The following is an 11,561-nucleotide window of genomic DNA, read 5'->3' as shown; positions in this document are numbered from 1 at the left end:
GCAAGATTCACCAGCTAGATACTACAGAAAATTCTTTCCTGGGTAACTCAGATCCCACCCATCTAATACCCATCACAGGCCATTTGGCCTATTTACCATGAATAGGTAAAGATCAATTAATTACCAAAATCACGTTATCCCATCATACCATCTCCTCCATAAACTTATCGAGTAGAATCTTAAAGCCAGATAGATCTTTTGCCCCCACGGCTTCTCTTGGAAGACTATTCCAAAGCTTCACTTCTCTGATGGTTAGAAACCTTGGTCTAATTTCAATTCTAAACTTCCCAATGGCCAGTTTATATCCATTTGTTCTTGTGCCCACATTGGTGCTGAGCTTAAATAATTCCTCTCCCTCTCCAGTATTTATCCTTCTGATATATTTATAGAGAGCAATCATATCTCCCCTCAACCTTCTTTTAGTTAGGCTAAACAAGCCAAGCTCCTCGAGTCTCCTTTCATATGACAAGTTTTCCATTCCTCGGATCATCCTAGTAGCCCTTCTCTGTACCTGCTCCAGTTTGAATTCATCCTTTTTAAACATGGGAGACCAGAACTGCACACAGTATTCCAGGTGAGGTCTCACCAGTGCCTTGTATAACGGTACTAAAACCTACATATCCCTGCTGGAAATACCTCACCTGATGCATCCCAAGAACTCTTCTGGTAACCTCCCTCCAGCCTGACAGTTCACCTTTCAGTAGGACCCATTGTAGTCTCCCCTTTAACCAATTCCTTATCCACCTTTCACTGTTTATATTGATCCCCATCTTTTACAATTTAACTAATAATTCCCCATGTGAGCACAGTATCAAATGCCTTACTGAAATCTAGGTAAATTAGATCCACTGCATTTCCTTTGTCTAAAAAATCTGGGGGGGGGGGGGGTGGAGCACATGACTTACAAGGAGAAGCTGAGGGAACTGGGTTTGTTTAGTCTGCAGAAGAGAAAGAGTGAGGGGGGATTTGATAGCAACCTTCAAATACCTGAAGGGGGGGTTCCAAAGAGGATGGAGCTCGGCTGTTCTCAATGGTGGCAAATGACAGAACAAAGGTCTCAAGTTGCAGTGGGGGAGGTCTACGTTGGATATTAGGGAACATTATTTCACTAGGAGGGTGGTGAAGCACTGGAATGGGTTACCTAGGGAGGTGGTGGAACCTCCATCCTTAGAGGTTTTTAAGGCCTGGCTTGACAAAGCCTTAGCTCGGATGATTTAGTTGGTGTTTGTCCTGCTTTGAGCATGCGATTGGACTAGATGATCTCCTGAGGGCTCTTCCAACCCTAATATTCTATGATTCTATGTGATATAATTGACTGGGACTCTTTCATTTCACTAAAAGAAAAGGAGTACTTGTGGCACCTTAGAGACTAAAACTTATTTGAGCATAAGCTTTCGTGAGCTACAGCTCACTTCATCGGATGCATTTGGTGGAAAATACAGTGGGGAGATTTATACACACAGAGACACTTGAAACAATGGGTATTACCATACACACTGTAACCAGAGTGATCATTTAAGGTGAGCTATTACCAGCAGGAGAGGTGGCGGGGGGGGGGGTACCTTTTGTAGTGATAATCAAAGTGGGATATTTCCAGCAGTTGACAAGAACATCTGAGGAATCGGGGGCGGGGGAGGGATAAACATGGGGAAATAGTTTTACTTTGTGTAATGACCCATCCATTCCCAGTCTCTATTGAAGCCTAAGTTAATTGTATCAAGTTTGCATATTAATTCCAGTTCAGCAGTCTCTCCTTGGAGTCTGTTTTTGAAGTTTTTTGGTTGAAGTATTGCAACTTTAAGTCTGTAAGCTTTCGTGAGCTACAGCTCACTTCATCGGATGCATTTGTTGTTTTTTCCACCAAATGCATCCGATGAAGTGAGCTGTAGCTCACGAAAGCTTATGCTCTAATAAATTTGTTAGTCTCTAAGGTGCCACAAGTCCTCCTTTTCTTTTTGCCAATTCAGACTAACACGGCTGCTACTCTGAAACTTTTAGTCTGTCATCGAATGACCAGAGAGATTGAAGTGTTCTCCGACTGGTTTTTGAATGTTATAATTCTTGACGTCTGATTTGTGTCCATTCATTCTTTTGCGTAGAGACTGTCCAGTTTGACCAATGTACATGGCAGAGGGGCATTACTGGCACATGATGGCATATATCACATTGGTAGATGTGCAGGTGAACGAGCCTCTGATGGTGTGGCTGATGTGATTAGGGCCTATGATGGTGTCCCCTGAATAGATGTGGACACAGTTGGCAACGGGCTGTGTTGAAACGAGTCTCTCCAACGAGTTTGCAAATTAATTCCAACGAGAGACTGCTGAATTGGAATTAATTTGCAAACTGGATACAATTAACTTAGGCTTGAATAGAGACTGGGAGTGGATGGGTCATTACACAAAGTAAAACTATTTCCCCATGTTTATTCTCCCACTTCCTCCCCCACCCCCCGTTCCTCAGATGTTCTTGTCAACTGCTGGAAACGGCCCACCTTGATTATCACTACAAAAGGTCTCCCTCTCCCCCGCTCTCCTGCTGGTGATAGCTCACCTTAAGTGATCACTCTGGTTACAGTGTGTATGGTAATACCTATTGTTTCATGTTCTCTGTGTATATAAATCTCCCCACTGTATTTTCCACTGAATGCATCCGATGAAGTGAGCTGTAGCTCTTGAAAGCTTACGCTCAAATAAATTTGTTAGTCTCTAAGGTGCCACAAGTCCTCCTTTTCTTTTTGCGAATACAGACTAACACGGCTACTACTCTGACACCTGGTACAGGCTCCCAGCTGTGGCCTTCTCTCCTCCTTCTTGGAGGACATATGGGATCAGAATGTAAAGTGGTGAGAGGTTCAGGATGAGAATAAATGGAGAGAAGGAGTGGGAAAGAAAAAAAAAAAGCCAAGAAAGCTCCTTTAAAAAGAGAGGGAAGGGTCAGAGCCAAGTATGTGGTAAGGAGGCACTGGGCCAGAATTATCTAAGGATTAAGTCTTTACAGGAACCCATATGTTTTTATATTGGATTTTTCATAACATTGTAAAATAAATACTATAATAAACTGATGCAATGCCTTTAAATTGTACCACACTGAGTCAAATCAGCCCAAGATTGTACCGATATTCTGTGACCTATATAAAATACAGGGTGGGCTCAATTCAGTTCCTGAAGGACAGGTGTCATCACAACAACTGGCTTAGCTCAACAGTGCTATAAGTATAAGACCTTTCAGAAGCAGTATTTTTTTTCTTTAAAGATACAACACATTAATTATGTTCTACTCTTCTCAAGAATTGAACAGCATTTCCATTCTACCTTAAGTTGATCTATTTTACCAGGCTCACACAGTTTTTGTACTCTTTTCTCACTTGCACACAAGTGCTCTTCAGACAGATTAACCCTAAGTCCCTTTTTCCAAACACTTTGAGACATGCCCCTCTCTCTCTCCTTCAAAGGGGAGAAAGCAATTACTGTAAAATATTCTTCTACTCCTCCATATCCACCATACTAGCACTGGATCATTGAAGGAAGTGGTGTAGGAGACATGGATTCAAGTGGGCTGTAGAAGCTGGTAGAACCAGGCAAAACTTGTGAAGTTTGGAAATTCTGCCAGCAAGCCGAGCTGAGGGTAGTGGGGGAAACCCTGGAGAGGTGAAACTTCCTGCACCCCATATGTCCACACTTCCTGTCTAGTTTTCTAGCCATAGAGCACAGGGGATGAACACCTTCCCTGACAGCAATCAGGTTTCAGTCCCATGGGGACCATGAGAGAAGAGAGCCAGGTCTGTAAGGAAACATTGGCCATCATTGCTGATGCCAGCTCATAGCTTCAATTCCATTGTAACTTACAAGGGCAGAAAGGCAATAAAGTCAAAACTTCTGTACAGCAATTGTTACAACATCTGATGAATTGCAACCTAAGTTCCTCAAATGCACAGGTTTTCCAGTGAGTTTTAACTATGTAGAAAGTTCAAAGGGTTAGCTATTTGTTAGACAGTGATATCTGGAAAAAAAAGGGAGAGGGTCACAAAAAAGGACCATTTTAATTAATTTAATGCCAAGTAATTAACATTTACTTGAAAATTCTCAGACAATTCAATCTTTACCCACATATTGTGTGTTCTAAATGTATGGAAGATAATATACTGTGTCTTTATACAAACTAAAGAAGCTGAGCCTTTGCTTTAAGTAGGAAAACTGAATGCAACCTTGACTGAATCACAACCATCATATTCATAATAAGTGTGTGTATGCACAAACAAAAGCCAAGTGACAGATACATTATCTTCCTACAAGGAGTATGGCACTATTAAACTTGCTAGTTCCCAGGTTCTGTATCAGTAGGTCATGAACAAGGGGTCACAACCATCCTGCCCTTCCCACATTGCTAAGTAGGTTTGGGGTCCCAGGGTAGTCCCTGTATGGAAAAGGGAGTCACTGTATGGAACTGATTGAGAATGTTTATGCTATTGTATAACTTCTACAACATCCTTGGTTACCAAAGACTTACAGATGGGTTATTACTTACCTTGGGAATACAGTAAAATAAGTGAACTTGTTAGCAAATGTTAGAGTGCCTCCCTACTGCCAGATTAAAGAACAGTAGCCATAAGGCTGTAGAGATAACTGCATAACCTGCCCTCCCTTCCCTATGGAAAATAATCGTGCAATTGAATACTAACTAAGGGAACCTGAACACCTTAAAGCAGTGGTTCCCAAACTTGTTCCGCCGCTCTTGCAGGGAAAGCCCCTGACGAGCCGAGCCGGTTTCTTTACCTGCCTCATCCACAAGTTCGGCTGATCGTGGCTCCCAGTGGCCGCAGTTCGCTGCTCCAGGCCAATGCGATCGTCCGAACCTGCGGACGCGGGAGGTAAACAAAGCAGCCTGGCTCGCCAGGGGCTTTTCCTGCACAAGTGGCGGAACAAGTTTGGGAACCACTGCCTTAAAGAAATGTTCTGCTTAAAGTTTGCTCCCTTCAGAGTAATCCAAATGCTGTGATGAAATTCATTACAGAATACAAAGATTTTCATTTTGATGAAAATATAAGAGCACGGGCACCATGGGCCCATATAACTCACCGCCCTTGCCAGGAGTGTGTGATTTCTACTTCCTTGCACCTTGAATACTACCACAAATCTTAAGGTTTTTTTCCATTGCCATCTTCCCTTGGGAAAGTTGCACCCACGTATAAATCCAATAGGCAAGGGATGCAGCAAGTGAATTAATCCCTTCACTAGTATAGCTATGCTTCCTCTCAGCCAGTACCGCCACTTTTCAAACTCCGTTACATGCTCTTAGATTAGGTCTATGCTGCAATTAAAAAAATCTGTTGTTGGCTTGTGCCAGCTGACTCTGGATCATGAGGAACAGGCTAAGGGGCTGTTTAATTTGTTGTACACTTCAGCTGGAGTCCGGGCTATAGAACCCTGTGAGGTGGGAGGGTCCCTGAACTCAGCCTGCAGTCTGAGATAGAACATCTACCACTAACCCCCTCTTTTTGTCCTATGAGTGCAGAGGTGTTAACAGGCCATTCTACCTTCAATGGTCCCTTACATTATGTGCTAACTATTTATGCTAAACAACCTATTCCACTTTGCTCTGACACTGGGAATACCTTTCAAAAGTTTGTCTGTCTCTCCAACAGAAGTTGTTCCAATAAAAGATATTACCTCACCCACCTTGTCTCCCTAACATCCTGGGACTAACCTGGCTACAGCTACACTGCACACACACTGTTGATTTATAAGCCTGTCTTTTTAAGGTGGTCATTTTGGTGATGACCTTAATTCAATGGTTCCATCTGATTCTTTGCTAGAAATACATTTGAGATGTGGATTGATAAAGGGTTCTCCCCATATCCCTTATACCATACCCTAGCACAGTAGTCACTGTATCTCCTTTTTATGCCTTTAAAAAAAATACATTTTTCTCAGTACTTGGAGTGTGACAAGTCAAAGACACAGAAAATAAAGTTTCTAGAAAGTGAGCCAGGTTGCTGAGGGGCACACATTTTAGTACCGCTTGCGGCAAAACTCACTCTTCTTAGCGGCTTTCCCCACTTGCCCACTTCCTGGGGAAAAGCAGCCAATCAGAGCTGCTGCAGGAAGCAGGCAGAGCTTTCTCTCCATTTACATTGTTTTAAGTAAGTGGTGAGCCTAGGCATTCTGATTTAAATGTATTTCAGTATCCTTATTGCATCTCTCCCCCTCAAAACACCACCAATAACACCTATTTGTTAATGACCTGAATAGCCACATTGTTTTTTGTATGTAACACAGAGCTGCAGTTTTTGTTAAATAGAAAACTCTGCCAAGAATGGCAATAGCAGCAGCAGTAACAAAATCCATAACCTTCCTTTCTTCTTGGGGGCTGTAAGGATATGTCTGCACTGCAATTAAAAATGTGTGACTGGTCTATGCCAGCTGACTCATGCCTGCGGGTCTGTATAATTGTGGTGCTAATGTATACTGGATGTGTAACTGTCTGAGTTAATATTGATGTAGAAACATCAACTGTGGGGATTTCCTGACTTTTGAGTGCTTGTTTTCTTACATGAAAAGCTAACTGTAATGTGAAGATTGGTTAGCTGAGTCAGTAATAAATCTCAAATGTTGTAGCATATCTATTAAATAACATGAATACTAGCGCATTAAAGGTTACATTTAAAATGAAAAAAAAACAGTAAGAAACTTGACTAAATTAGTAATTTTAATTGTTATTTTTTCCCTCCATTAACCAACGTGCTACACTTTAATGTAGTTATTGACTAAACATCTACATTGTACACACTAGCCTGGACCATCTGTTCCAAAGCAACACGAATTCCACATTCAAAACTATTAGAAACATCCATTCCTATCTACCCCACTCTGTTGGATGAGGTGAGAAAAGGCATTTGTCTTGTCATGGCTGGTTGTGTGTCAAGTAATTCTGAGAAAGCTAAAACATGGCTGTAGGTGTAAGGATTGATTGAGGGCTTAATTCATTATTGTTGTTGGACTGTTAGTAAAATATTCACATGAGCAACAACTTGTTTTCATCTTAATTTTGAGGTCACTACTAGAAATATACAGCAACCATTAGCTTTCAACTTGGAAGTATAATTTCATATACACAACAGCTGAATACAGCAAAACCATGCGAGAGTATGGTAATAATCAGGGCCTACCAAGTTCATGGTCCGTGACATGTTTTTCATAGCTGGGCTCTAGTAATAATAAAAGTTAATACAAATGCATCATTTTTGCATGGGCAGGGCTTACGCCATTTTTATGGCAAAAATGAAGTTAAGTACTTCACTTTAGAATGAGATGTTTGGGGATTTTTTTTTTGCTAGGCTCTAAAAAAATAAATGACAATTTTCCTGCCTTCTTCCACTCCCTCCCAAACTATGCAAACAGTGATCCCTTTAAGAGCGATTAATTATACCATGGGGAAAAATGATGTAATTTTAGCTTTTTCTAACTAGTTCATAGAGCTCGGCTAAAACACAGCTTCTACAAGAGAAAGTGTCTTTTGTTGACCCTCCATATAACAAGATGTGCCATGGACTTGTCTCCTATTATCTTCTCTATGGAACATTATTCAAACATGAAACACACCAAAAGAGCACTCTGAGTGTTTGCAATTGTCCAGATAAACAAATGAGTTAATTCATGTTCAACTAAAAGTGTGTGTGTGTGTGTGTGTGTGTGTGTGTGTGTGTGTGTGTGGAGAATGGCTGATATCAAGTCAAATGTTTTATACCACTTCTCACTGAGGTAACAGTATTTTTTTCAAATAATAAATTAGCCCATATTGTAGATACAATTTGTGCTAGTACTTTGTCTTTTTCCCTTTTTGATTCTATCTTTCTTCATTCTGAAGTGTGGGAGAAAACTGAAGATTACAGTAGGTAATTCATGTTATTGGAAGGGCATAAGTGCTGGTTCTCTTCTGTTTTGTACATCATGAAGACCTTTACATTTGTGCAAAGTCAGCAGTATGGTATTCCAATGTGGTAGCATTTCACACAGTGTAAATGACTACATAAAAGGTACAAGGCAGAGGAAAATCAAGCCCACTGTATTCATGATAACTAAATGCTGAATTAAAGATGCTTCATTTTGTGCATACATTTGAAAATAAATTGTTAACTATATTCTATCAAATGAATGACAATACAGTGAAAATTTATCAGTGGGCGCTTGAAAAATTTCTTGTATCCATATTTTTACTTTTCAGTATCTCTGAAGGTATAAAATTAAAACATTTTCCTATATACTTTTTTTCTGACTCACTGCCAGAAGGCTTTTGTGCCTTTCAGAAAGTGGTATTTGATTCTAAATCACTGACACTACTGAAAAAGGGGGGAAATAATTTACTGAATAAACCACAATATACTGATTCTCAATGCAGGGAAGCTGGAGCTTCCCCAGAGTGGGATGTTGGCTCACTCACTGCTTCCAGCCAGCTGGATGCCTGTAGGGTTGCCCATTGTTTAATAGCAGAAAACCAGAACACCCTTGCCCCATCCCTTCCCCAAGGCCCTGCCCCTTCAGAGGCCTGCCCACTCCATCCTCCCTCCCTCTGTTGCTCACTCTCCCCCACCCTTCCCCCCACGCTCATTTTTATCAGGCTGGGGCAGGGAATTGGGGTGCAGGAGAGGGTGATGGCTCCAGGGTGGGACCAGAAATGAGGGATTCAGGGTGTGAGAGGGGGCTCTGGGCTGTGAGCGGGGGTGAGAACTCTGGCTGGGGGTGCGGGTGAGGGAGCTGTGGATGTTGCACAGGAAGAGCATCCCATCCCACAACGTGGCTGGGGAGTGGAGGAACCTGATGACCATTTGACAACTTTGACCATCATCTTCTGGGTCTCATAGTAAGAGGTCAAGGACCCATGTGACCCTACGTTTACTGGAAATGGCAGAGGTGGAAAATTGTGTGCTTTCAACAAGTCTGGATGGTTACTGAGATTACCATGGTACATAATGACTGTGGCTTTTTCTGTATTTAGAGATGACAGGAATTTATTGTGGCCTGCACTGGCTAGAAATCATGCCTAGAGACTGATGTAGAAATGCTGTTTAACAACCTGTTCCAGTCTCTTCAAGATATGACCCAGTTAATGGCAACATCCCAACTCTAGAGTTGATGATGTTGCAGTGCCTTCACATATATCATGCATTATTGTGTACAACACTTTTGTGAATCAAGTACTAATGCCGAGGAATACCAAATTCAAAGTAAAACATTTAATAAAAGATCAGCATAGATCAAATTACCAGTGTAAAGCTGTGCACTATTAAGTCATGACTCGACAATGCAAATATATCAAACCACCAAGATTTTGGAAAATAAAGAATTTGTGATACCTTGTTTTTATAACCTTAAGAACATAAGAAAGGCCATACTGGGTCGACCAAAGATCCTTCCAGCCCAGTACCCTGTCTGCCAATAGTGGCCAATGCCAGGTGCCCCAGAGGGAGTGAACCTAACAGGTAATGATCTAGTGATCTCTCTCCTGCCATCCATCTCCACCTTCCGACAGACATAGGCTAGGTAACCTTCCTAGTAGTATCTGAAAGTATATTATAACCAGATGTTTGTTTCAGTGGAGCACTTATTCTGTGTTTCAGAATAACTATTCCAATGCTGATAGGGGTATTGGTGATAGCCTGCTGTTCTTATTTCTTCTTGATTCTATCTCCATCAACTTACGATTTTTTATTAATAGCTATCTTCCATTTTCACCATTGAGATTATTTAATGGCCTATCTGTGAATAGGGACTTTTCCATGTAAAGGGTGAAGTTACTACAATTTGAAGATATCTTTAAATTCAGAGTGCTACTTTATTTTGAAAAAGGAAACTAGCATGATACTTGGTAGTTTCCAACAGATGACATACTCGTGATGAAATATCTACAATCATTGCTGCTCCATAGAAATAAAGTGCATATTTAAAGCATGCACTACGTATATTTTAATAAGATTCAGATTAAGCTTCCCCCCACCCACATTTTAAAGAAAACTATTGTTTGATCAGCACTGTCACTTCCACTCTTAGAATAGCCCCAACCATCAATACATCACTTAATTCCATCTCCTCATCTCAACTCCCTAATTGTATATGATATTGTAATGCCAAAACAGAAAGCTTTGTTAAAAAAAAAAAAATGAATAAACCTAGGTAAGACACAAAAGACAGTATTACCCATTCTTAACAGAAGTGCCCAAAATGTTAAAAATAATTTGTAGTAAAGGAGTCCCAATCAGGACAAAAGGCTTATTCTGGAACATTCTACACAAACAAGAATGTGTTGAAATTACCAGCTAAGAATAGGGTTGACCACCTTTTCAAAAGGCAAAAGCAGGACACATGCAGGAGCCCTGCCCACCCCATCCATGGCCCTGCCCCTGCTCCTCCACTTCACCCGAGGCCCCACCCTGGTCACCCAAGGAACCCAGGCCTCTGTGGGGGCCTTAGACCCTCCACTTCACTTGGGCAGGGTGCCCAAGAACAACACCTAGTCTGTGTCCCAACCCCATGGGGTGCTCCACCCAAGTCAGATGAAGGGTCTGGGATTCTGCACAGCGGGCTAGGCTCCACAGGCAGCTCTTACTACTGCCCCGCTCTGGCTTCTGGCCTGGCCAGGGGTCATGGCCTTGTGGGGGAGAAGAGAAGCAGAGGCAGGACCTTGTGGCAAAGAGGGTACTAAGATCCATTTCAATCTTCCATCACCAGGAAGAGGCTGGCACTGCTCCTGTGCCTCGCAGTGTGCAGGGAAACAGGGACAAATGCTGTCCTGGCATCATTCAGCCCAGGACCAGAACTTAAACTCTGCATTTTGGGGCTGTCCCGCCCAATTCAGGGTGGGTGGTCACCCTAGCAAAGAGATTAGGAAATGGCTCAGTATAATGCTTCTCAGTCACTATCAGCTTGATTGACATTGCCCACACAACTAACTGCGCTTTTTATTTTTGGTACGAACACAGAAATATGCTGTTTGAAGTACTGTATTCTGTTAATAAGACTCACACTGCCACATGATGAATTGCAGAATCAGAGCTTTAATGTATACTGTAGATTTTAAAGGAAGATAACCCCAGGAGGCATTAAGTTATGTACATTAAGATAAGTTCTCACAGTTTAATGTGTTGGTAGAGGAAAACATATTTTTAATGCATAGAATATAGTGGGAATGGTTTTGATCTAAGCCACATGGAAAAAAACAAAATTAAATCCAAGTGGTTCAGATCCAGGTCACACTTTATCTGAAACCCTGAAGTTTGGTGGGTGGAGAGGATATATGAACCTGGTATTCACTTCTCTCTAATCACTCAGACTTGTTTAGAAATACACATACTTTTAATGGACCCCATCATATCCCATCCTGCACCCTAGCATAAACAAACAGAGGCACCCTCTTACTCTTTGCACTTCTATATTTTAAAATGTGGTAAGCAAACTCATCAGCATAATTTTAACTGACATCTGGCAGATCCTTCAGTATTTTTACTGACTCTTTTCATGCTCTCCTACCATGGCGATACATAAAAGCAACTCGCATTTTAATTATGC

Source organism: Dermochelys coriacea, chromosome 7 (assembly GCF_009764565.3).
Source record: "Dermochelys coriacea isolate rDerCor1 chromosome 7, rDerCor1.pri.v4, whole genome shotgun sequence".
Classification (NCBI taxonomy): Eukaryota; Metazoa; Chordata; order Testudines; family Dermochelyidae; genus Dermochelys; species Dermochelys coriacea.
This window is presented reverse-complemented; position numbering follows the sequence as displayed.